At 47.9% G+C, this 26052-nt stretch overlaps 1 protein-coding gene across 5 annotated transcripts in view; it reads right to left on the bottom strand.

Moving 5' to 3' along the window:
* The window catches only part of CUEDC1 (CUE domain containing 1), a 74710-nt gene extending 49015 nt beyond the window's left edge, over window positions 1-25695 (bottom strand). For 3 of the 5 annotated variants that reach the window (XR_005657982.1, XR_005657981.1, XM_039885730.1), the window contains exon 1: window positions 25605-25694. The gene's annotated coding sequence lies outside the window, so the exon portion shown is untranslated. Of the gene's footprint in view, window positions 1-25604 lie in introns of all 5 variants that reach the window. The other 2 variants (XM_039885732.1, XM_039885731.1) reach the window with 2 other exon arrangements.
* Between the last annotated feature and the right edge of the window lie 357 nt (window positions 25696-26052).

Genomic DNA, 26052 nt, shown 5'->3' on the forward strand with positions numbered 1-26052 from the left:
AGCGCTGGTGCAGGGACCAACCGTGCTATAAAATGCATAAAAGGCCCCTATGAACTGCAAGATGCTATGCAACGCAAGGGCCAAGTGTTTCCTTGAAAAGAAAAGCAATGAAAAAAGCAATGAAACATTCACCCTCACTCATTCCATTCCCTAAACACAACTATTCCATGACTTTATAAGGAAGATATACAGAGTAACCTGGATTTAGATTCTGTGGGAGCCTCAGGCTGACTTTCAAATCCTTATTCGAACTTAAAAGTTAGGTTTGGACGTGGTTCAAAACAGGAAAAGAAAGGGCTACTTCTCCAGCTCGTTTTCTCTGTGTTTGTTGCCAGCTTTCTCTGCAGGCTCCCAACTCCCAGGAAGTTCTGTTTCAGGGTTCTGTGTACCTCGCATTTGGGCACAGGGGCTGTATTCTCCTTTGCTTTCCATGACACCCGACGGCAACCATGCCCAGTGCTGTCTCCCAGCTGCTCTTAGCGCAAAAGACTTGAGGTCTGCAGTTTGGCTCGCTTCCGGCTGATGCCTTAGTTTCCCGGCTTTCGTCTTACAACTCAGATTTGCAGAACCAGAAAGAACAGTGAGAGTCACCCCTTTCTCACCTGAGGGGTGTGGAGCATGGGTACAGAGGGATAACGCGACTGCTGAAATCCATTTGGCTAGTTTAAAATAAATAGAGCTGGATCAAGTCTCTATGATCTTTGAGAATCCAGCCTTCACATAAGATTTCACTATCATTCGTTTGTGACTTGTCTGTCATTGATCTCACCCCTCTGCCCTTCCATTCTAGGACATAGGAATCTGAGGACTAAAAGCTGCTGTGATTTTCGTCAAACTGAACAATCCTAAAACCACACAATCTCAAAGTATCCTTGAAACTTGGCCAGAAAAGAATCCCCTGCCAGACTTTCCAAGCAGAACCAGGCCCTTCTAAACCATTATGAGCTTCAGTTACAGTAAAGTAATGGCAAAAGATGCCTCGCGGCAGACAGTGCCAGCCCCACTGCTTACATGGCCTTAGACACCTCACTTCACCTTTCTGAGCCTCAGTTTTCTCATATGTAAGACAGTAAGAAGACTACCACCTTTCAGGTTTGGAAAGAAGATCCTAGATAAGAATAAAGCCCTTCATACAGAGTAAGATCTCAAAGAGCAACTATTATCACCATTACCACCATCGTCATTGGAGACCATCCATCCCAAAGACAGGAGTCTAAATCGGTTCCCCATTCCAGCTTCACATTAGAATCACCTAGGAAAGTTTTTTCTTTTTTTAATACCAATACCCAGATCTTATCCTCAATGATTCTGATTCAGTGATCTGGGGTGGGACCTAGGGAATCAGTACATTTTTGATAGCTCTCTAGGTGATTCTAATATGTACCTGTGGCTGAGAACTATGATCTAAATCAGTGCTTCTCAACCTTTTACGTGCACATGAATCTCCTAAGGATCTTGTTAAAATCCAAGTTCTGATTCAGTTGGTTTGGTGTGAGGCCTGAGACTCTGCATTTCCAACTAGTTCCCAGGGGATGCCAATGCTGCTGGTCCATGGACTCAGGAAGAACAACACCCAAAACTCGAGGTCTTGGGCAGATGACTGGAAAGTTTATAAGCTGCTTTTCTGCACAGTCTCAAAGGCCAGCTCTGTCTAGCCAAGCCAGAGTCCATTGCCTCCTGGAAACAGACAGTCAACTATATGACCTTAGACTGGGGCGCAAGGACCTAGAACTAAAGCCTGTCCTCAGATGACTCTCACTTTGGCTTCCTGTTAGCTTTTTGAATTCTAACAAGAGCCTGCAGATAAGTAGGGCCACAAAGATGCACTAGCGAATTAAACATGACACCACACCCTGCATTCACGTGGAGCTGCCTTCTCAACACCATCCAAGGGAAAAGTCAGAAGGAAAGGGTCCTACTTACTTTCACTTGGATGAGCGGGGTGTAAGAGAACATGGCCTGACTTGGCAGGATGTCCCAGCCAGAAGGAGCTGAAAACAATAGCAACTCTGGTCAGCCAGACTCCTCTGATCAGCCAAGCAGGAAAGCTTCCTGCCTGGAGCTGGCTAGGTAAGCACAGTTGAAGGGACTCCAGGGAAACATGAGCAGGGAGGAGGCTGGGCTGGCAAGTCCCTTCTGGCTTTGAGGTTGATGCACTTTGTGACCCTGAACAACATCAACATAACAACACGGACTGGGCACCTACTATGTGCCAGGGAATTTTACAGAAATACTCGCATTTGAGCCTCACATCAACTTTGCAAGTCAGGCATCATTGTTTTCATTATGTAAATGAGGAAACTGAGGCTCTGTGGATAAGTGACAATGGAACTTACAGAGGATAGAGACAGGACTAGAACCCAAACCTGGCCAGTCTTTCTCACTTCCTTATGGTGCTGCTCACTACTCTTAAATTGCTCAGTGCCTCAATTTACCCTTTCGCTAGGGCAGGGAAAAGGGTATAAATCAACAGAACTGAAAATGGCTTTGGGTCTCCAAGAACAAAGGGAAATGCTTATTATCATTATACTGATTATTAATCATTATCATCATCTGAAGTATAATTAAAAGATCCGGGGAGAAAAAAATTGGTGTTTATCCTAATGTTTAGGGTGACTAAGCAAGGCACCAGCCTCAGGCAGTTTCCAGCAGCCCAGGCCACTGCAGTCCCCAGTGCCTCTGAGAAAGGGGGAACAGCACCTGTAACTCCAGAGTAAATACCAGGAGACTTTGGGGGAAGGCCCTGGCTGTGAGATAGCAAGTCCAAAAAACCAACAGTTCAAGGAAGGAGACAAGAGCTGGGTCACAGTAGCATGTTCCTGACACCTGGCCCACTATGCCAGGCCCAAGGCTGGAAATGAGATTCAACCAATGCACCAACGAGCCCTGAGAGCCAGCCTGAACCAGTATCCCATCACCTCACCCCTGCATAAGCTACAAGAAGCTTCTTGAAGCCACCAAAGGCCATTCGAATGAGTGGCACATTTTAAGAACTATGGAGCTGAGGGCTGAAGAGACCATGCTAAGAGCCTCTGTCCCATTAAGGCCCCAGACCTATATCACAGCCAGGCCACTTCTTGCCAAGGCACTGGTCTTGGCAGAGGCCCTACTCTGGATTAATTTTATACCAATAGAACCCAAACAAATGGCTCCTGAATGTCATGCTCTCTAAAGTTCCAAGGCTTGCAATCGTACGGCCAATATGTCACTGGAAGAAATATTACATAGCCATTTAAAATAACGTTTTAAGACCATACCGGGTCATTAAAAATGCTCATTATGTAGCATTACATTGAAAAGCTATATACAAAAGTATGTAATCAGTAAGATCATACCTATTTTTTTCAATCTATGCACATAAAAGAAGATCATAGGGAAATACAACCAAATGTTATTAGTGGCAGTGTTTAAATGATCAGAATGATCAGTTTGTTTTGGAAATTAAGCATTTTCCTTTTTTAATTTAATGAACATGTAAACTACACAGGGGCAAGAGGAACACATTCTGACTAAAATCAGTGTGTCTGAGAAGTCGGAATGAAGACTGTGATGGCATATAGTTCCCCCCACCGCCCTCCCCCGACCCCAAGCAGCCCACAGCAATGAAATGGAACAAACACAGCTGTAATCCAGAGGCCTGCAAGGCTGCTGTGGTCACACCTGGATAAGCAAGTCAGTGGGGTATCCTTCCCAAGGGGCTGAAATCCTCCAGGGAACATAATAGAAAGCCCATTAGCCCTTAAAATGCTCAAAAGGATTTCGGGGAAAACACCAAAGTGAAATACTTTCCAGTCAGGTGCTCTGCCCCAGGCAGAGAGGCAGAAGACATCTGCCACTGTAGGGTCCAATGTCCCTCAGAGACCCCAAGCAGATGATTCCTGCCCACTACATGACCCTCCTTCCCCCTCACCCCCACAAAGATATAAAAAAGACAAGCTTCACCATATGGGGCTCAGGTGCCTTTTGGGAATGCTAGGGGTGAGAGAATGGCAGGTCTCTAAGCCATGTGCAAATGTGAAAAAGGAAGGGGGTTTCAAGAGAAGGAAATAGACCAGCTGTGTCTAAAAAACACTAATTACAGGGGCTGCTCCGCCTGAACAAGGCCTGGTACTCAAGCAAAGATCCTCCCAAGGGCCCAGCAGTCGCCCATCCACCTGTGCTTCGCTGCCTGTGGCTGGCCCAGAGGCAGCGAGCAGGAAACTGGCTGGGGCTACAGGCCTGCCACCTCCCCCAGCTGGATGGGGAAGCCCAGGTCCAGAAAACAGCTTCCAAAGGTCCTGCTTACCGAGAAGTCTATAGCATAGGGTCAGGAGGCCTGTGCCAGCGCCAGGCTGGAAGACATTGGAATGTGGAAAGGACTAGAGAATTTCCTTCTCTGGAAATTTTAAAGAACTAATAAGCGTCTGGAAAAGCTCAACACTAAAATGGGCGGGTGGGGGCGTAGAGGGGGCGGGTGATGTCTTCGTCCCTTGAAGCTGAGGAGAAGACAGAGTCAAATAGAAAGATTAGAAATCCAAGTTCTTAGAGGTCACTCACTCACGACTCAGGGCAAGGAGCTCAAGTTCACTATCATTGACAAGGCCCCTCCCGGATGTCCTCCTGCTGCCAGCATTCCTGCTGAGACACTGGGGAGAAATGAAAAGTACCCACACTCATGAAGCCAAGGAGGCAGGAAGGGCTTGGTAGTCAGACCTGGTCTTGTCACTGTTGCGTGGCTTGCTAGCTGGAGGGCTGGGGCAAGTCCCTCGCTCCCCAGAATAAGGTGCAAGTGGTATCTATCTTAGCTACTGCATAAAAAAAGTTTGCAGATCCATGAGGAATGTATGGGATGGTCCTTCTAAAAACTATCAAATTCTAAACAAATGGAAGGTGTCATTATGATTAGTGGGGTGTCATTATAAAGTGGGGCATTTTGTTTCTTTTTCATGACAACATGCAAATTAGAAGCAAAATCAAACGAGCACATTAATTTTTTTTCCCCAAACCATCACCCACCCACTCTAAAACAGGATTGGATGGGGCTTTCTCGGGAACATATGAAATGGGGCTCAGAGGTTGCAGTCTGCACGGGGCCTCCAAAACCAGAGGGAAAGCAATGGCTCAGGAGGGAAAGGCGAAAGAAAGGAGTAAACAAAACCAACAAAACCAGGGAAGAAGCAAGAAGGTTAGAACCGAGATTCCACCCTCCAGGGAAATGAGCCCCCGTCCCTGGGAAAGAGGCCGAGATGAAAGGGAGGCGCAGCTGGGGGAAAACAGGCCGTGAGAACAGAACAGCAATTGTTCCCTAGGACAGGACAGGCACCACAATGGAGCAGCCATCCAGCACTGCCGCTTTGTGCCTTAATGTAATTAAGGGCCCAGTGGGGGCCAATGTTTGGAATCCTTTAACTCTTCACCATTCTCACACAACAGCTGAGCCAGAGCGTGAGGCTGTAACTGGGGGCGGCACTGCATTTCTGGGCAGCTCAGCTAAAAGGGGGCAGCAAGGGACAGGAGGGCTAGGAGAGCAGGAGAGGAAGCCTTCATGCAGGGCTTGCGAGGCACTTCCTCCTCCTCGGCACTGTCCCCAGGAGTTCCCTGAAGCCCTGTCACTGCCCTGACACCAGTTAACACACCCACTAATTGATGGGGCTGCAGAGAACCCAAAAGCCCGGGGAGGAAAAAGCCAGAGTTAATTAAGGAGAAAAAAAAAAAAAGAAGTCTGCTTCTCAGTTCTTCATTTCCCTCCTCCCCACACTCTGGGTTGGGCGTCTAGTTTCAGGAATGCTCTGGAGGCAGGGAGCTCCATGCTGGGAGCCAAAACCAACAGCATGGAAATTATTGAACAGGAGCAGCTGGATCTAAAGGGCTTCTAAGGAGCCTTGCTCCAAAGCTCTCCAACTCTCCGAATTTCCCAGAGATATGTCTAGAGGTCCACTCCTCGACCCATCTAAAGGAAAGCCTCATGGTCTCAGTCCAAATGCCACCAAGGTGGGACTCCTCCAGAGTGCAATGGAATGTTCTGTAGACTAAACAATAATAATGCGACGTAAGCATCCGACAAATACTACGTCATCTCATCTCACAACTACCCTATGCGGTAGGTACTATCCTTATCCCTTCTGCAAAGGCTTAGATGAGATAAGTAATTACCCAAGGTCAGCAAACTAGCAAGTAGCAGAGGAGTAATTCAGACCCCAGCACCCTCACTCTAAAGCCTGTGCATTTAACCCCTACATGCTGGGGGTCACTCGGATATTCTAGTACACTAGAAACAAGCCTTGTGGAGTTTGCAACCTGGTAAGAGGTTCTTAGTCAAGGGTCCTTGAGGTTTTGATGCAGTCTGTGGAACCCACCCCCCAAATCAAATCAAATGTACAATTTAATGTGTTTACATGTGCATGCACTTTTCAGGATGGCAGGGAGTGTCGAAGTTCTCTTAGATTATCAAAGGGCTCTGGGACCCAAAAAGAGGTTAAGAACCATGGGCCAATGAGGCCACACCCCAATGCCTTCTTAAGTTGACTCAAGAACACAGACCTTCTGACTTGAGTCCTCTACTTTTTCACTTCACTCTAAAGAAATAGCCAAGAGGGCTGGCTGCATTGCTCCAGAAAGGGAGGATGCACTGGCAGTTTAGAATTAGGCAACATGGCTCAGAAAACTCACCAGACCTGCTTGAGAGAGGTTACCAGAAGATACACTATGGGAGGAGGAGGGAAAGGGTTACCAGCGGGGACTCTGAAAATAAAAGGAATTTCCTACAGTGTTGATTACTCCTTCCCATCACTTATAAACAAGTTCTAACATTGTCCTAATTCTGATCCTGGGTTTTGCTTGGATTGAAAATTCATTACCAGCAACTCGAAACGATCAGATTTTTTTTTTTTTTTTTTTTTTTCTAGTTTTCGCCCCACCACTGTCTGTCTAAAAACAAGGGTACCCTTTAACTAGGGCCATTGTTCTCGTTTTCAGATGCTCCGAGACAGTAAACAATAGCAGTGGTGCTGCTGCCCACATCTGACAGCCAGTATTACCAAGTGCACATTCTGTGTACTGGGCTCTGTGCTTTACATTGACCTCATTCAATCCTCACCCCAGCCCTAGGAGTCAGGGGCGTTATTATCTCCAACTTTCAGATGACAATGTTAAGGCTCAGAAAGGTTAAACAGCAGCCCAAGAAAACACAACAAGTGAGAGACCCAGGTCTACCTGATCCTAAAAGATGGGGCTTTAGACCAGGGCCACTGAAAGCAAGTCCACCCACACACTGTTAGTTAAGGGTATTTGGCAAGATAAGTCCAGAAAAAGAAAGTAAGGATTTAGAGACATTTCTAGCAATTTAACATTGCCACAGCATCCAAGCATGTGACAGTGGACTTGCCTCTTTGAACAGGGTACATACAGACCAATTTGGACATTGTCACATTTGTGCAGATTGGCCATATTCACTGGGACCACATATGAAAATTCATCCCCAAATGAATGAAGAAAACAACCTGTTCTTCACTTCAGGAAGTTTGAGAAGCCCAGTTCTAAAGGACTCTGCAAAGACAGAGGCATATATGACACTCAAAAGAGACCTCCAGCCATCTCCTCAGTGGTCCCCTCAGCATGCAAAATCTTCTAGCAAAGCACTCCTCAGACTTGAATGGGCAAGAAATATCCAGGATCTTCTTAAAATGCAGATTGCGTTGGGCAGTCTGAGGTGTGGCCTGAGACTTGCCATTTCTAACCAGGTGATAGATGGCTGGTCTGGGGACCGGACTTTGAGGAGTAAGAATCGAACTGTACAAACTCACTGAGGCAGATGAGGCTGGTGCCAGAAAGTCCACCTGACAAAGCCAGCCAGAGCCCAGCAAAGGGCCCAAGAATAGGCTCATCAGTCAGGACTGGCTGTGAGGACAGGAGGCCTTGCGTGGGATTGGGCTGAGCTCACAGGCAGCCCTTCCAATACAGCTTTTCCCACATCAGTCTGAGCTTGGGCCACCCAAGGGCCCTTTTTTCCTGAGTTGAAGAAACAGAAGACTCTCTGTCCCAAGAGCTTAACAGAAGGCAGAGAAGAGCAGCTAAGAAGCATTTGCAAACATCAGGGAATCGACCTACAACCATTTGCTAGAAGAGATGATGTTCTGAGAAAACTGTGCTTACTGCCTTCACCCTGATCATGCCAGACTATACCTGGATCTCGGACAGTGATTCCCTGGGAGGACTGCTACACACATGCATCAGGACAGCCCTTTTTACTTCTTATAAAAGGACATTTGTGTCTATTGTGAGAGCAAAGAAATCTTAGAGCTGGAAGCCTAAGAGGAAGGAATGTGGGTCACCCCAGGAGGGCAGAAATGGCCCCTTCCTGGCCACTCGTGCAGCCAGAAAGAGCCACAAGCAGCTCATCTCCAAAGGGGAATGATGCTCACTTCCCACAGGTAACCCTCAGGTTATCCACTCTACTCCCCGGGAATTCGTGACAACAGAGACCTTCCTTAGTCTTATTACCGACCTCAGTCTCTCCTAATTCAACGGACTGAAGGACTATACTTATTAAAGAGGCAATTCGCAGTAAGAGCCCCGGACCTCCCATTCCTTCGGGGGGTTCACTCATCCATTCAAAAAACATTTATGGAGCAACTGTCACAAGCCAGGAACCATCAGGACATGGGCATACAGCATGGACTTGGAAGCCAAGGACGCTTCCCTCCCACTTCTGTAAGAAGCAGAGAATACATGATAGAAGGGACCATAGAGCTGTTAACTAGTGCAAAGGGCACTGCCTGTTTCTGGAGCCAGAAGGAAAGTGAGTTCACATATGCATGGACTTAGGGAAAGTCAGCCCCAAGGTGGGACTGGGCTTTTGAAGTTGCTGGTATTTGACAGGCCTTCCTTCACTTGACTCACACAAGGCAGAGAAAGGCCTACGGGTTACTGACACACAGACAGCAAACACAGTCAGAAGGGCTTGATGCCCCAACCACAAGGGTCTGCCAGCCCAACCCCAGAGAGCACCAGGCTGAAAACCTCCTCTGGATCTTGGATGACTCTCATGAAACCATGAGCCTCTTTCTTTTTTTGCAAAAACCAATCACATTCTCTTACCTTCAAACCCTGCCATGTGCTATTTCCCTATGTGATGCCCCTACCTTGCTCCTCCAACCAACCGTGTCCTTCCCTCTCTCAGAATTCTGCTTAAAATAAATCTCCAGAAGGTCTGGCCCAGGCGCTAGAGCAGGATTTCTCAGCTCTGGGCATTACTGACATTTGGGATCAAATAATTCTGTTTTGGGGGTTGTCCTGTCTATTGAAAGATGTTTAGCAGCATCCTTGCCCTCTATTGTCAAGTGCCAGTAGCACCACCACCCCAGTTGTGACAACCAACAATGTCTCCAGACACTGCCAATGTCTCCTGGGGGACAAAAGTATTCCCATTTGGGAATACTGCACTAGAGGGATGGCCCACAACCTAGGCTGCACATGAGAAAAACCTAGGGAGCTTATAAAACTCACCCATGCCTGGGCCCCCACTCCACACACACTGTGATTCTGGCCTAAATTCTACAGGTAAACAAAAATTTCTATCACTTGACAAGCCCTTGGTGTTCTTTTAATGTGTTGGCTGGGTCATCAAGAATCTCTCCAGAAGTTCCAGACAGTGCTCCATGCAATTCCTTCTATTTTATGCTAATCAGAAAATTTTGGAAAGTAATTGAGCCTCTCTCACCCCAATTTCAGATGAAGAAGCCCTTTACATAAGCCCCAATTCAACAGCATATGACAAGGAAGAATTTACAAACTTCTAAACTTCAAAAGGAGAAAGGGACAGAAGAGATGGGGGTCCATGAGAATCCAGCTATCTGATTTTGGTCCCAGTGTCCATGAAAAGTCCCCCTTCATGCTCTCCCTTGGGTGCGAGGAAACTTTGCCAGGTTGCCAGGGTGCCAGCTATATATACTCAAGTTTCTTGAACCCCACCCCGCCCAACCAGAATCTAAGGCATGAGGCTGGGGGTCAGCAGCAGTAGTAAAAACTCCAGCCTACCACAAAGGATGTTGCTAGTTGCCTCGGGCTGACAGTGATGTGAGAATAAACATACACAAGCTCAAAATCAGCTCCTTTCTGAGCCCAAAAGTCTAGGATCTTTTTCCACACCTCCCATAAGGATCCCCAGGAAGAGCTGGAGAGTTGACTGAGAGAAGCCTGGCCAACATTGACAGATGTAGTCAGGTCTGTGTCCTGCCTCCCCTCCTTCCTCCCCCTGAGACTGCCCTCACTAGCCACCTCTTCAGACAAGGCCAATGAGGAATGCAGTGTCAAGGGAGAGTATTATTAACTCCTATCTTTCTAAGAAGTGGAAATGCATTCATCACTCACTCTTTCAGTAACAAATATAGAGAGAATACCTTAAAAATGATCTAGGTGCTTAAAGGGCAGACACACCATCCTTCCTGATGTTGAACTTGGGTTAAAGAAAAAATGATGGGAGAATCCAGGGACCAAGCTCCCCAAAGGACGGCAAAGGCTATTCAAGCTCCCAAGGTCGGCTTTCTACTAAAATTCACTTGCTAATATATAAGAGTGCAAATTGCCAATGCGGTTACATTATATTTAATGAATGATTTAGAGTTTTCTCTGAGATTATACTTATTTGATATTCATTGCCAACAGGATGCACAAGCCCTCAGGTGGCCCTGGCTAGCTGTTGTAATCCTTCTAGGGCACTGACACCTTCTATTCTGAGGTGGCCAGTAGGAGGGCGATTTTTTTCAAGCTTCCTTCCCTCCCTCAATTACACACACACACACACTCTCTCTCTCACTCTCTCTCTCACACAGACACACACACACACACACACACACACACACACACACACACACACACACACACACACACACACACACACACTGTTGCCTAGAGACTGAACACATTCCTGGTGCTTATGCTTCTTTTCATTCTTCAGAAGCTACGGCTTTGGAAACTGGGGCCTCCAGGAAACATGCCTTGGGGGCAGGGGAGAGGAGGAGAACCCGAGAGACATTTCCTCACAACAGGCCCGCCCCCTCTCCGCTGCCCCCCCTTTCCTCCCCAGGTTTGAAAAGCCCCAGCGGGCTGGAACTGAAGGGCTCCCACAGGGAACAAGGCCCCCTTTGAAAGCCTGTGTTTACCCCAACTCAGGCAGGGGTTGCCATGGCCACGGTCCATCTTGGCAGCCCAAATGAGGCCTCAGTGCCAGGAACTCGCCCTGACCCCATTCTAGAGGACCCTACTGGCCCCCAACACCCCTTTCCTTAACATCCCTCTGCTGAACCCCCCGCAAGTGGGGGAAACGCTGATTTTCATCAAGTCCTCGGTTGACAACATAATCCTGAAGGGAAGGAATGAGGATTAAGGCTCCTCCCAGAGCAGGCCAAGCGGCCCCCTCCCTCAGGAGCTCCCCAGAGAAAGGCCGGGGACTTGACTGGCCTCTCGGCAGAGACCGCGGGGCGGGAGGGAGGCGTCCGGGCCGGGCCACGCCCGCCTCCCCGCGCGGCCGGCCTCCTCCCGGCTGCTAATGGCTATGACTTATTTATGTAATTCATTATCGCTATGTCCTGGATCCAAGCAGGAGCAGGCGAGGGGAGACCTCAGCAGCCGAGGGAGGACGGGAGAGGCCGCCCTCGGGGCCTCAGCCCGAACCTGTGGGCTGCCGGGGACGGAGGCAGAGGACCCGGCCTGAAGGCACCGGCCGGCCCAGAGGACTTCAGCCCTCGCGGACCCCACATTACGCCCTTTGTCCTTTCCCCCAGGATAAGCCAGAGGGTGCCGAGCCTCTAAATAATTCAGCCCTCAAATTGCTCTGCGGTCAGAAGGGTTTCTTCATTTATTTTTTAAGTCTCCAGGCTCTGCAGTTTCAAATGGGGAAGCACTTTAATCTCAAACCTGGACCTGGTTTGAGACCCATAGCCTCCCTAGCTCCTAGCCCAGCACTAAAGTGAATGAGCCACTAAACTTCTAAGCTTCTCTAGAGTTATACCGAATTCAACAAATTGCTGAGGCCCAGGGACAATGACTGGGAAGCAGATGAGGCAGTGGGAAGAGAGGCCACAGGCACTCCAAGGGCTGTATCTGCTACATGCCACACCTCTCAGTGCTGGCAGAACTGAATGAACAGAAAGAACCGAGGGCATCCTGCTAGACTTGCCTGTCAGCAGTCTCCCCAACCTCCAGCTTCCTAAGCCCTCGCAGACTTCTTCCTGCACCCCCCACCCACCCCTATAAGGTATCACTACACAGCCAAAGGTCCCTGGAATTGGCCGACTTTGCCTTTTATCAATATTAGCTGATATTTTATTAAGTACTCATTTCATGTCATCTTCAAACCATATGAGGTAGGTGCTATGAATATCCTCATTTCAAAAATGAAGAAAGCGACTCGGAAGGAGGTTAAGAAATTTCTCCAGGTCATACAGATAGCAAGTGAAGGACAAGGATTCAGATCCAGCTGTCTAATTCCAGACTCCACGCCTTAATTCCCACATTACTAGTCATATGCATTTGCTGCACACACAGAATCTTCAAAAGGCAGAACTAAGCCCAGATAAGTGAAGTGACTTGCTCATATCCACACAGCCGGCTGAGGCAGTCAGTTGGATAAGGATTGAAGTCCCATAATCTGGGCTAACATCCTTTCCACATCACACAGTTTCAACTACAGAAGCATCAATATTTACACAGGTGAGAGCATACTCAAGGTACTTTCTTTTACAATGTTATGGTGCAGTGGCCTATAAACCTACCTACTTTGAGCCCTGGCAATGCCCTTTGCTAGCCCTGTCCACTCCCTCTGGTCCCTCCTTCATGACCTTCCAACGAACAATTCCCCTGCCTCCATGAAGATTTTTAAGTTCTCTCTCACAGTGTCATAATCTCTCCCATTCCTCTCAGTGCAGTGCAATCTCCAAGATTCCTAAAGAGAAATCCCACGCCAGCATGCCAGCTCACATTTATGTAGCACTTTACAGTTCTCTAAGCTGTCTTACAGACATTATCCAATTGACTAGATGACCCTTAAACCAGGTAAGCGTGGGCACCTTTTTGAAGACTGCCTCCACCTCCATTCACAGTGGAAGGCCCCCCAACTCATAGTGGTACTTTATGACCATGTCCTCCAGGCTATAGCTGACTGGACCAGTGAGAGACAGCTGACACAGATGGGCCAATCAAATTCTTTCCCCAGGAATTCGAATCAAGTTTGAGATACTATTCAGTCTCAAAGGAAGAAGGTATAGTTGAGAGCTCATAGGCCATGACATCTGACACACATCTACAGAAGCAATGGCATCCTGCAGTTTTAGGCACTTAGGAGGCAAGTCATATTTCTTGCCCTTGATTCTTCCATTCCCCTGTGGCTTCCAATAGCTCAGGCTAGTTTCTGCTACTTGCAATCAGTAGAGTCTGAATGAAAAGATGGGCTGGATGATTATCCTCCTTTTATAGATGAGGAAAGAGGTTCACAGAGGTGAAATGACTAAATGAATGCCACATGACCAGAATGTCATAAAGGAGAAGTTAAATCCCTACTATGTGACTTTCCTTCAATGTCATCCCATGCTTCCTTCCCCATATTAAAGGAAGTGGCAGGTGTTCCCTTCCTGCAGTGTGAAAAAATGATAACTGAGGTTAAGTGATTAGGCCAGAGGCATTCCAATAGATTAAAGCCAAGGACAAAAAATACAAAATTCTCTCCTTTGAAACCCTGAAGACAACGCTTTGCACCTCTGCATTTCCTACCCTCCCTTGCAGTTAGCTTGGAGCCACTGACTAGTTCTGGCCAATAAAATGCAAATAGAAGTAACAGGTGTCAGTTCCTTGACAACCAGTTAAACGCCAGGGGCCGCCTCCATCTCTCTCACCCCTTCTTGTGGTAACCTTGAAGGCCCCATATTCTAGATGGTGTGGCTACAGATGCAGGAGAACAGCCTAACCCACATCAGATTTTCCATGAGCAAAATTAAACCTAGACTGTGTCAAGCGACTGGGAAGTCAGGATTTAATTATTAACACAGCATAGCATAGTCCTTTCTGACTGAAGCATACCAATTATTCAACCTGGACCCTTCAACACATTGCTCTGGTCTGCAGGATGCTACATTTATTTATTTAATATTTATTTAACAAATATTTCTAGAGCACCAACACCAGATGCTGTAATGGGTATAGCCAAGAGCGCAGCAGTAAGAAAGATCCAATCCTTCCTAGGAAGCTCCCTATCAGGTGACCCCCAGTCCCCACTTCGGGACTAAAAGGAATAGTCCTACAGATGTGAAAGCAGGACCTCCTACCTAGCCATTGGCTAAATTGAGCCCCAAGAAAAGGTTAGCTGTCAGGAAGCAAAAACAGCTTGTCCCAGAGACTCCAGGAGGGTGGCAGCCAAGAGTGAATTCATACCAGGCTTTCGTGCCCTGGCCTCCGCCAGCTCCCCGCCTACCAGCCTCGCGGCCACACACAAGTGTTTCCCTTACCCTGGGCACAGAACAGAGGAAAGAAGGCATCAAGGAGGAGTCATCAAGAAAGCAGGTGGCTGGGAGAAAACAGAAGTAGCAAAAGACGCAGCTCAGCTGCCCTTACCTCCTCTGCAGAAGTATTTCCTCTGGGAATCACCCCCCCTGCTTAACTTATTTTAGCCTCAAAAGTCCCCAATGACTGCACTTTTCTCCATTGACCCCATGTAGTTAAGGGCCAACAAGAGAAATCATCAGTCAGGAACTGGTGTCTGGCTACTCTCTACTTTATGCCAAAAGCTAAATGAGAAGTTAGGCAGGCAGAGTCACTATATACAGTTGTGTTGCCTGTTCATTGCACAAGGTATCCATCCAAAGGAGTGAATGGGGCTGGAATCCAGCCCATGCTCTCCTTACCAAGCTGTGTACCCAGGAGGAAGGGTCCCTTCTTCTAATATACACAAGGATCTGCTGTATGCTGCAGCCATAGAACCACCGGAGCTGGGGCTTCTCCATTAGGAGTGAAGTTTGGTGATGGGTACATGGGAATTTACTATCTAGTCCCTCTACTTTTGTGTATATTTGAAAATTTTTCACAATAAAAAGTTAAAACAAACAAATGAAAAAAAGTCCCACCCAGTAAGTGGCTGTTACTTGAACTAGTTACAGGTGGTCCTTGATAACACTGACACCTTGTTCAATGTCCTTTCGTCAATGAGATACTGTAGGAACTTAATTCTTGTTTATATCAATTAGCCTATGGTAAAATTGGTTTTGTTTTACATTGTTTTGCCACAATTCCAAGAACCTATGGACGACGTTAAGTGAGGACTTACTGTACTTTACCCCTTAGCCCTCAGTCTTAGTTCCCACATTGCAAAAGACAATAATCCCGGGCTCACAGGGTTGGTAAAGGGACTCAACTAAATTAAGTGAAATGCTTGACACAGAGAAAGTCCTCTTATACATGGGAGCTATTAGCTGCTGATGATGGCTGGGAGCAGGAAGGAAAATGAGGCAAAATGGGGACAGAGGGGCACTGTCGAGAAAAGAAAGTGCTATAAGCCAGCTAGAGTCTGAAAACACAACCACCTTACTGATGTGCCTAAACTGGGCTTCCAAGGGGCTGGCTGGAGGGAGTTTTCTTGCAACTCTGCTCTCCTGAGGGAGATTTCACATTCCTCTAGGGACCTCAGCCTCAGCTCAGAATCCAAATTATGGTCCACAGAAAGGTCACAGAGTGGCTCAGTAAAGGATGTGTCCCCAGCCTCCCGAGAACAGGGCAACGGATTGGTGGGGCTGGGCAGGCAGGAAGTGCTCACTCCTGGAAGGCTCCTATCTGGAGTACTAGAAGAGAACCAGAGGTCCCCAAAGATGTCTAGGGATCAAGCATTAGCACAGGGAGGGCCCCTGCCACCTTCACTGGGACGAGTATGAGTAGCCATTTACATTCTTGAAGGTCAAAAGCTATTTTTGAATTGTCTAGTATAATGCAGTAAATTTTTTATGTTAATATCTTCAAAATTATCACTGCTCATGTGCGAATTTCACCAGTGGTTTGTTATCAGAAAATGACACTTACATTCCCTATGCATTTCCCCTTAAGGTCTATTCATGCCCCAAGGCTCACAGGGGTGGAGAGGGCTGAGGGTGGCAGTGACAGGAAGCTAATAGCCCTTCTCAAAGCCCCCTGAGGGACTGCACCTTGGCTTGAACCACCAAGACCCTGTGAGTCTGCCTGGCCTGGCCTGTGCCCTGGGAGCCGCCACAGAAGGCTTCTAGTTTCAGTCAAATGCCATCTCTCTCACTCGCTCTCTCTTTTTTCTTTTCCAGGATAAAAGCTAATAGGATGATTCATTCTCTTATTAAGTCGACTCATGAGAAAAAGAGAAGTCACCCAAGTTCCCAATCCTCTCTGTTGAACGCAAGCCTCTCCATGGTTCATCCCCATGTGTACTTCATAGAAATTCAATAACAGAAATTCCACTAAAAAGCTCATCCTTCACCTTTCATGTCTCAAGAATTCACTACGCTTGGCAGTTTTCGAAGTTTCTAAAGCTATCACAGCTGAGGGCTGAGTTGGGATTGAAAGACAGGCTTCCGAATAAAATGGGATAGGAGAGGAAAAGACACAAAAAGACACATGGCTCTTAAATCTGCAGACTGCGCAATCCTTCACAGCAGGTAGTAAAAATCCACCCAGAAAATGCCCTTCTCTGTCCCTGCCGGCTCTCTTCAGCTCTGTCCCAAACTTAGAAACAGCTGTTTCCCTCTAACTCCAAAAAAAGCTCTCATATGCTCCATCTCCTCATTCTTTCCAACACTGTGATCTGTACACTTAATCTACCTCCAGGCTCAGCTTATCCCTCCCTCAGCTCATCAAGTAAGAAGAGGAACAGTCACAAAATAAGAAGTACAACTGCAATGTTATAAAGCCCTCCTCTAAACACCTCAGCAGCCTGGCCGAGTTCTGATCCCAGCTCCTCAATTCACTAGCTGTGTGGCCTTGGGCAAGCCGACTTAACCCTCTGCATCTCAGTCTCCTCATATGTAAAGCAGTGATAATACTGTATTCATATAGGATTGAGTAAATAAATTAATAATCTTAAAATGCTGAGAAAGATTCCTAGCATGCAGTAAGCACGTAATATTATGAGACCATCACAACAATCCTGTGTGTAGGGTTGACTATTACCAGCTTTATTTAACAGGTTTGTTCAGTAGCCACTTCTTATTGTGGAGATAATAATAGATTAACCTCAAAAAAAAAATTAAGAAGTTAAACGGTCTGCTCAGGATGACACAGTCCATATGTGGCTGAGCTGAGACTAGATCTCTGGTCTTAAACTCCAAGTTGCACACTCACAAATTTCACACTTCAAAACACTTCCTCCCTCAGGCATGGAAATTTAAGAAGTCCCATGGATCACCATCAAAAACGCATTTCAATCCTGTAACCCCAGAGAGTGGCAGTATCTCTAGGAAGTGCTGCAAGATTCGCCAAACAAAATTAATTCTATTTGTTTCCATATTCCAAGAAAATATGCCAAAGCGGACTTAAAGGAGAGGGTATCACCCCATCTAAAGTGTCAAAAGACCCCACAGGGCTGAGGATCACACTGGCCTCAACAATGTTACAGGCTAAAAGGGCTCCCTTGGGAGGCTCCTAGGCTGTCAACAATTTGCAAAAAGGGTCAGTGCAAATCATGTGGGAGCGCATTGTGCAGGCATGGCCTGAGATATGTGAACTTTGGCCAAGCCCATATTTTTTTTTTAAATATGCACTGTCGTCCTTGATATATAGCAGCCAGGCTACAGAAATATTTCCATTAACCCCCAAAGCCTGTGTGCCACAACTCATTGAAGTGGATGTTCCCAGTCTGAGAACTTCTCAACAAAAATATCTAAAAACACCCCAACCTTTCCAGCAGAGGTAACCAATCTGGCATTTAGGAATCCTCTAAACACTAGTAAATGATATCTATGGAAACGAATTATTTGGCAAACATATGACTTCATGACCAAAGTCTAATTATATCTAATAAATGCATTAAGCCCATTTCTTCTAGCTGTATTATGAACATTCATTAAAAGAGTTCTATACAAGCACTTTCATAAATGCTCTTCACATTATTTAAAGACTGTGATGAAATCACCTTATGGCCATGCTGGAGAGAACTAGGAATAAAGAGTTTAGCATTGCAGCCTTGGCTCTACCACTAACTAGCCACATGATTTCATGAAATGATGATGATGATGATGATGATGATAGCAACCACAGCGAGAGCAGCTAACATTCACTTAGGCTTTATAATATGCCAAACATTGTGCCATGGGCTTAATAAGTATTTGATCCTCACTAGCAACCATTAGAGACTATTATAACTCCCGTTGCATGGCTCAGGAAACTTGGAGAGATTGAGTAACTTGCCGTAAGAACACAGTAGCAACTAGCAGAGGCTGGATTCAAACAAGAACGGTCTGACTTGGTGTTCTTAACCACAAACCGTAGGTCTTTTCAAGGTGCTTTATGACCCAGGACCATATATTCCTCTAGGAGCCGTCTGCATGATCTTCAAAATCCTTTCCAGCTTTAAAATTCAATAATTTTTCACTTTTAGAAATAAAACGAATTTATAGATGTGAGAAATAAAATGCAATGATGCTCTACACTGTGAAGGTGGAATGAAACATCTGGTTATGCCTCACCCACATCCAGTCAGGGGAGGAAAACTGATGATTTTCTAGGATAATGATGCCCTGTGAAACAACCAGACTAGCCCCAAACCACCTCAGGAAAAATGACAGCTTGAGGTTCTTAAAGGATGTACCAACTTGCAAAAGTTTGCAAGTTTTCAACTATCATCTCTCAAATCTTAACCGGATCTTTTTTTTCCCCCCAGGAAAGTCAAATATAAGAAAATGCTGCATAGTAAGGACTAGTGTTAAGGATGCCAGTACAAGATATATGTAGGCTTTGTGGCATATTTACACTTTGCTTTCCTCTCAGGTCTACACCTGCTCACGGAAAACCCACCTCATCAAATAATCTGTGCTTTACAGGTTCCTTATACCCTCCTAGCCCGTGGCTCAGTAGTCCTATACTTGTACGGGGCTTTGTCCTATGCACACATGCTGACATCATAAGCTGCCTCCCTCACCACCTAGCCCAGTCTCCAGACACACAGACACTCAATGGCTGCCTTCCTGGACTCCATCTCTGATTCATCTTGTTCCTCTCTCTCAGCACAGGAGTTCACTGCCCACCACCTTGCCACTAGCAGGCACAGCCAATGGTGAAACTCTCTCCTAGCTCACCCTCCTCTTGCTCTCCCGAGCTCCATCTCTCTCAGCTCCTGGTACTGCCTGAAACTGAAACTAATCTCAGGCCTGAATGAAGTGAAATCATTTCCTACTCCCGATCACCCTATGTGACCACAGAGAATCTTCTCCTCAAAAGAGCTCCAAATCCAGCTCGCTGGTGGCCAAAAAATAAAACCAGGCCTCTTCAGGTGCCCCTCTAGAACCTAATGATTCCTTAATGAATAGGAGATGACAGGGTTAGAGGAGGAAGCAAGAGTTCTTGCCATAGTGTTTTCTGCGGCTGCTTCTCTTCAATTTGCACAAGTCGATCTAAATTCACCCCAGGAGCTATAATTCACCACCCGGTAATTTAAACTCATTGTCCGGCATCAGTTCATATTTAGCTCATTCTTAATCAGATTCTCTTCTGAGAGCAAGCCTTGTTCTCTTCGGAGATCTCTGTAGCCATCTTGCTGAATGCACCCTAGATTGCTATATCACATGCTTTTCCTAAATTTGAAAAATGCAGCCTTTATTTTTGTGCAAGAAACAACAACATCAAGACTAAAACAAGCAAAAAAAGCAAGTCAAGATAAATGAACATATCATCAGCTCTCGATGATCTTTCAAAAAAATTATAAATTTTAAGAAAGATCCTAAACTGTTTTAAGAAAGATCCTAAACAGTTTTCCTCCCCTGACTGGATGTGGGTGAGGCATAACCAGCTATTGTTGTTGTTGTTGTTGTTGTTAATTACCCTTGCCCCCAGCACACTTTTGGGAATCTTTCTCTGTTGCTGGGGCCATCATGTAATGATTCTACTGCTGGCTTAAGCAAAACAGAATTGGAAGGGTAAATGCATTGGCCCAACAAGTGGATGGTAAGAGTAAAAGCTTCTGGATTATCTGCTATTTACTCTTCACCCTACAAAGTTTACTGAGGGCTCTGTATAGGCACCTTCTAGGTGCTGGTCAAGCAGGGTGAATAAGATGACCTGCTGGGCATCCCATTCTCAGGAATATCTTCCGAGTAGGAGCTGATGCTTTCTCTAGTTCCAACAGCCAGACAACAGGTCAATACTTGCAGGTTTCCTGCAACCCTCTTCACAAAGCTTGGACACCACCCTGTAGGGCTGTGAGCACTCCCAGGAAGCATCGCTCTGGCCGGGATCAACGCAGGGCAACACACGGCTGTTTAGCAGATGCGATTTGTGTCTTGGCTCACTAATTAAGGGTGAGTCGCTCAACGTTACTGGGCATTCTTCAGTCACTTCAAGGGTACAATGAGGGGTTAGACCAGATATGAATAACCCTCTAGCTCAAAAATTCCAGCTCCTTTGACCTTCCTATTACTGTGTTGACACAAACCTCTTGGGGCCTCTATTTCATCTTCTTGTCTCCAGAAGAAACCTTTTAAACCACAAAGCTAAATGGAACTGGTTCCCATTTCTAAAGACCTTCAGGGGAAGCCATTCCACTCTGCTCCTATGAGTCACTTGTTCTCACATCCTATCTGGAATATTGTCCCTGTGCCTTGAGTCCTTCCTCCACAGCTTACGTTAATTTGCCTCTGTTTCTGCTTCTAAATACGCAGATTCACAAGAGTGAATCACTGTGTTCTGAGCAGTACTCTCACAAAACTTTTATTTCTTCTTTGGCCTGTTCATTGCAGGCATTACAGGAGGTAACTATTAAAAACCACAAAGGCATCAAGGAAGCCATCCACACTTCCCAGTTCCTGCCTTACCCTGAAACTATGACCCTCCATTGCACTCCGAGTTCACAGAGTAGGAGAGCGAGGTCACATAGCCAGATCAAAAGTCCCGGAGACAGCAGCCACCTTGACCCTCATTCAGCTCAAGTGCCCCCTTTTCCAAGAAGCCTTCCCCACCCCAGCTCCTCTTCTGGATGGCAAAGCATCCCTTTTCTCAGTGCTTTGCCTCATCACAGCACTTGCCATGGTGTTTGGAGTTCTAGGCTAACGTGTTTGTTTCTACTAGACTGTAGGCATCTTGCAAGCAGGGGCCATGTCTTAGTGACCTTTGTTCTTGGGGACGGCTCCAGTAAGGTGTTTGGCACTTGGCCAGGGGTTGTCAGCAGACTGTGCTAGCCTGAACCCTCCAGGCATGCTCCAGCGATGCTTTAACACTGGGTTGGCAGCCCTCCAAGCAAAGCACCGAAATGCCCCCAGTCCCTCCAACCCCAGCTTTCCACCTCTCTCCACCGCCATCTCCCCCGCCCCTAGCTCAGTAAAGGTCTCTGAGAATCTAAGGATGTAAGGTCTGTAGCCAGGCTTCTTAAGTTCAAATTCTGGCTCTGCCACTTTGTAGCCATGTGATCTTAGGCAAGTTATTTAACCTCTTTATGTCTCTATTTCTTCACCGAAAACTAGAGATAATATCTCAGATGGTCTTGTGAGAATTAAAGGAGCCGGTCCATGAGAAGCACTTGGAACAAGGTCTGACCCACAGCAAGTGCTGAGTGTTGGATTTATTATCTCCTAAGCGTATTACTTCACAGAACCCCCCCTACTTACCCCCTGCAGCTTCCACCCAGTGTCTACATTTTGCCCCTCCTAGTAGACTCCCCTCTTCCATGTCCCCTGGGCCCTGTTCCTCAAGGACCAGTGTCAAGATTGATATGTCACTCACCCTCCTCACCAGTTACACTCTTCCCCGCACCCCACCTCCACAAACTTATAGGGCGAACTCTCCAAAGAAAAGGAAGAAGAGTTGGTTCCACAGCAGTGCTTCAAATATTGAGTAATTCTGCCCCTAACTATGCTCCTCTATCATCACTCTTGATATTTCGGGCTCCCCAGCTCCTCACTGTGCGATCTCCTCTGCTCATGATTTAAGAGTCTCACCCCACCCTGTCTCACCCCTCCAAAAGCCAGCCTTAGCCACTATGGATTTTACCAAAGATTTTCCTTAACAATAAGGAGCCTCAGAACATTAGCATCCATATGCAGAAATAATAATATGGCGTCTAAGGAATGTTTACTCTTTGGCACACCTATTAGATCTACTTGAATTCTTTCTAGAGCCAAGAAACTGAGGTACTTTCAAAGTCATAGGGTAAGAGCTGGGATTCTAACTGGGAATATAGAACTAAAGACTCTATACTCCAAACTACTAAGCTATGTGGAAACAGGCACAAAGTGGCCAGATTGCCTCCTGGGGGTGAAGGTCAGACCAGTGGAACTGGAACTTTTTTATCCCATTCCTCAAAGACACTTGGTGCCACCATAACAGAAATGAAATGGTGACATTTTATGAAAAGAGAGTTTATGTTTACAGAAATTATTATCATATTTATCATCATGGCCTGTTTTAAAGATAAGAGCAATGGCTGCATTATGAGGAGTCCATATACTGCTGTGACACATCAGAGGTACTTACTGGGAGTCTGGAAGCAGAGGGGGATCAGAGAAGCACTGAGTGAGCCAACACAACCAGCAACCTAAACTCATCAATGTGTGGCTGCCATGGCAGCAGCAGACAGGTCCTGGCCACTGAGGAATGTGAATCCTTAGTCACTGCCACAGGACCCTTTACCCCAAGACAACTTCCAAGTTCCAAGGCAGGGACTGCTGGACCACTGCATCTCCAAGGCCCTTTACGGTTCTTACTTCCCATAAGTGTAAGAAATCAACAGAATGCAGGCATCACCTCCTCCAGGCCACCTTGTATAGTCAGAAGTGATCCCTATCTGACTCTCAGCTTCCTGCCCCCAAGGCTCTAGAATACTCCTGCCTAAATTGCTCATTGTCAGGATGGGAATAATGCATCAGGCAGAGTAAATTTAGGAAGTTCTGCAGGAAGAAACAAGTGCGAATGGTACTATATGACAAACACTATGCTCGCTAGTTAAACAAAGAAAAATCCCATGAGCTACCATAGTCTGGGGCCACTTGAGCCTAAGAAGAAAGGCTTCTCAATACCAAGGCAAAGAAGTTGCAGATGGCAGAGGCAGACTCTACCAAAGGCTCATCCAGATCCCCAGGAAGTATAGATGCCACAAACATCTGAGCAGCAGCCAGGGCCCAGTGAGCTTTGACTAAGAAAGAAAAGGTAGACCAGGCCTCTTCAGGGATACTCTGGGGATAGTGACAGCCATCCCCTCTGGCCCCCACTTGCCTTTTAAAGTCCAGAGGGATCTAAGGAACCTACAATACCTAGACCCTGGCCTTAGACAACTCTGTCCCAAGACCTCAAGAGGAAGAGCATCTTTCACACTTAAACTTCACCAAAGCACCCGCTCCCATCTCAACCCCTTTATCTAAAGAATGAGCTGGGCTCTTAAAGCACCTGGCTCCTATTCTCAGCTGAAACACCAGAATACCCATCCCTTACCCTAATCCCTGTATTTACCTTTAAGTCAATAGCCCTGAGGCCCAGGCCCAGTGCCAGAGCCATCCCACACAGGGACAGTAAAATCAGCACTTAGAAAAAGGTCCTCCATCTGCCCCATCCTGGTTCACTATAGGCAACTGGGATCTGGTCCAGAGTTTACAGGTCTCCATGACCACAAGCCCAAAGTGGCATCAGAAGGTCATGAGAAAAGACCTCTTGAGAGATCTGCTCTTTGCACCCTGGGACCATTCGCTGACCTGCCACAAAGGAGAAAACTGTTCCGAACAGCCTAGGCTGGACCACAGACTCTAGATTAGGGCTCTTTATAGGGGTCTCAGTTCCAAGAGGTATGATATTGTGTACATAATGTGTTCCTGCACACGTGCATGTTTCTGAGGGGGAAAGGAGTTAGAATTTTCATCTGATTCTCAGAGTAGCCCATCCCTAGCCTTTGGCCCTCAAGTTCCCCCCTAGTCATCTTATCAGTCCTAGGCCATCCTAGCTGTCCAAGATCTCTCTCCTATTCATGGATGTGCCCAGGCCTGAGGCACCACCCCTATTCCCTTGTCTCTTGCTCTTTCCAGCATCAGAAAGTGGACAGGGGGTTTCAAAGGCAACCCTCCTGTCCACACCCTCCAGCTTCCTGGTGACCTGCACCAGGTTTTTCTCTCCATCTCAGAGATGCCACCTTCCATTCAAATTGAGGTGCCAAGGGCATCGACCCCCAACAGCAGAGAGGGCCCAATTTCACACTTAATCCCACAGGGGCCAAATTTCATAGTGAGATGAGTTTCTGCACAAGAGGATTCCTGATGTCCCTTACCTCCTTCAGGCACACCTGGATAACTCTGCCCAGGCTGTAAAGGCGAGCATGCCTGGCAAAGGAGAGGGATAAAAGGCCCAGAAAATCTCCCTGAGTCCTTTCTCCTGGGCCAGGTGGCTCAGGGTGCAGCAGAATAACCAACAGGAAGGCTTGTGTCCCCTACCCCTTCACACAGCATCCTGTGTGATGTTCCTGTCTGAGGGTCAGGTGGGGAGTGAGATGGTCTTGTATCCTGTATCACCTCTAGGACACCTTATTTCTAAACTCCCAGTCATTCTGCTTCACTCTCCACTTTTACCAAAAGAAAAAAAAAAAGAGAGAAGAAAGAAGAAAAATCTAAAACTTCCCTCCCTAAAATGAATTCCTCTCTAGGAATTTAATTTCTGTATAAATTTCTTGGAGCTAAAACTTCTTTTAAGGGGAAAAGAAATGGGCAAGCCAGGAGTAGGTGTAAGGCAACAATGCAAAGAGAAAATGAAGGGGAAAGAATGAATTAACGCAAACACCAACTCCCCAGAGCTTAGAGCCCCCAGCACAGAGAGCCGGAGGGGCGGGGGAGCAGGGGCGGGGACAGTACGTTCTGAACTTTCCCTAGCCAAGACGCCCGGAGATGCAGCTCCCAGGGGACAGGGTGGGACCAGAACAGGCTGAGGCGACCTGGGACATCGGCATGGGCAGGAAGCGAACCTCTCCTCTTCCTAAAACGAGCTCTGCCCCCAGCAGGCGTCCCCACCAGCTGTCGCCAACCAGACAGCGCCCCCAAGGCCGGGGCAAAGCCGAGAGGGGCGCCCACACAAAAGGGGGAGCGGCCGGGGAGGAGGATCCGGGCGGCACTGGCTCGGGGAGGCCTCGCTGCCTTGCCTGGGGCCGCCCGCCGGAGCCCACCCCCTAATCCTGCGCGCCGCTCCCTGCCCCCAAACGCCCGCACGCCCCGAGAGCCCCCGGCGGGGGAAGAGGTGGGGGGTCGGGAGGAAAGCGAGGCCGGGACCTGCCGCACGCGGCCGGGCGGCGCGGGCTCCCGGGAAGCCGCAGCGGCAGCACCGGGAATCAAACTCGCGCCGGCCCGGCCCTCCCGGCGGCGCCTCGGCGGTCGGTGCCCGGGAAGGTGGGGCCGCGGGGCCGGGGTCCGGAAGGCGCGCGGGGCGGCCGGCGGCGGCGGGGGGGATCTTACCGAGCAGCCGCCACGCGCGTCCGCGCCCCGCGGGCCGGTGGGGCCGGCGGACGGGGGGAGGGGCGGCAGTTCCGCGGCGGCGGCGGCGGCGGCGGCGGGCCCGGCGCGGCGGCGCGGCTGGGGAGCGGGAGGCGGAGAAAGCGAGGCGAGGCCAGCTTCCTAGCGGCGGGCGGCGAGAAATGCAGCTGTCCCTGCGCGCCTGCCGGCGGGGCTACAAGTGGGGCCGCGCGGGGAGGAGCGGGCTGCGGGCTGCGGGCGGGGCGGGGGCCAGGCGGCGGCGCCCCCCGACCCTCTCCGGGTGCCCGACCCCTTGCGAGAGAGGAGGACCGCCGGAGTAGGTGCAGAAAGCAACACGGTGGCGGGGGATAGGGGGCGCCGGGTGACGATCAGGAAAATCCCCGCCGTTTCCCCACCCCTCCTCCAGGCACCAGCCGCAGTGACTCCCCAG

The sequence above is a fragment of the Pteropus medius genome, unplaced genomic scaffold (assembly GCF_902729225.1).
Source record: "Pteropus medius unplaced genomic scaffold, Ma_sr-lr_union100, whole genome shotgun sequence".
Lineage (NCBI taxonomy): Eukaryota > Metazoa > Chordata > Mammalia > Chiroptera > Pteropodidae > Pteropus > Pteropus medius.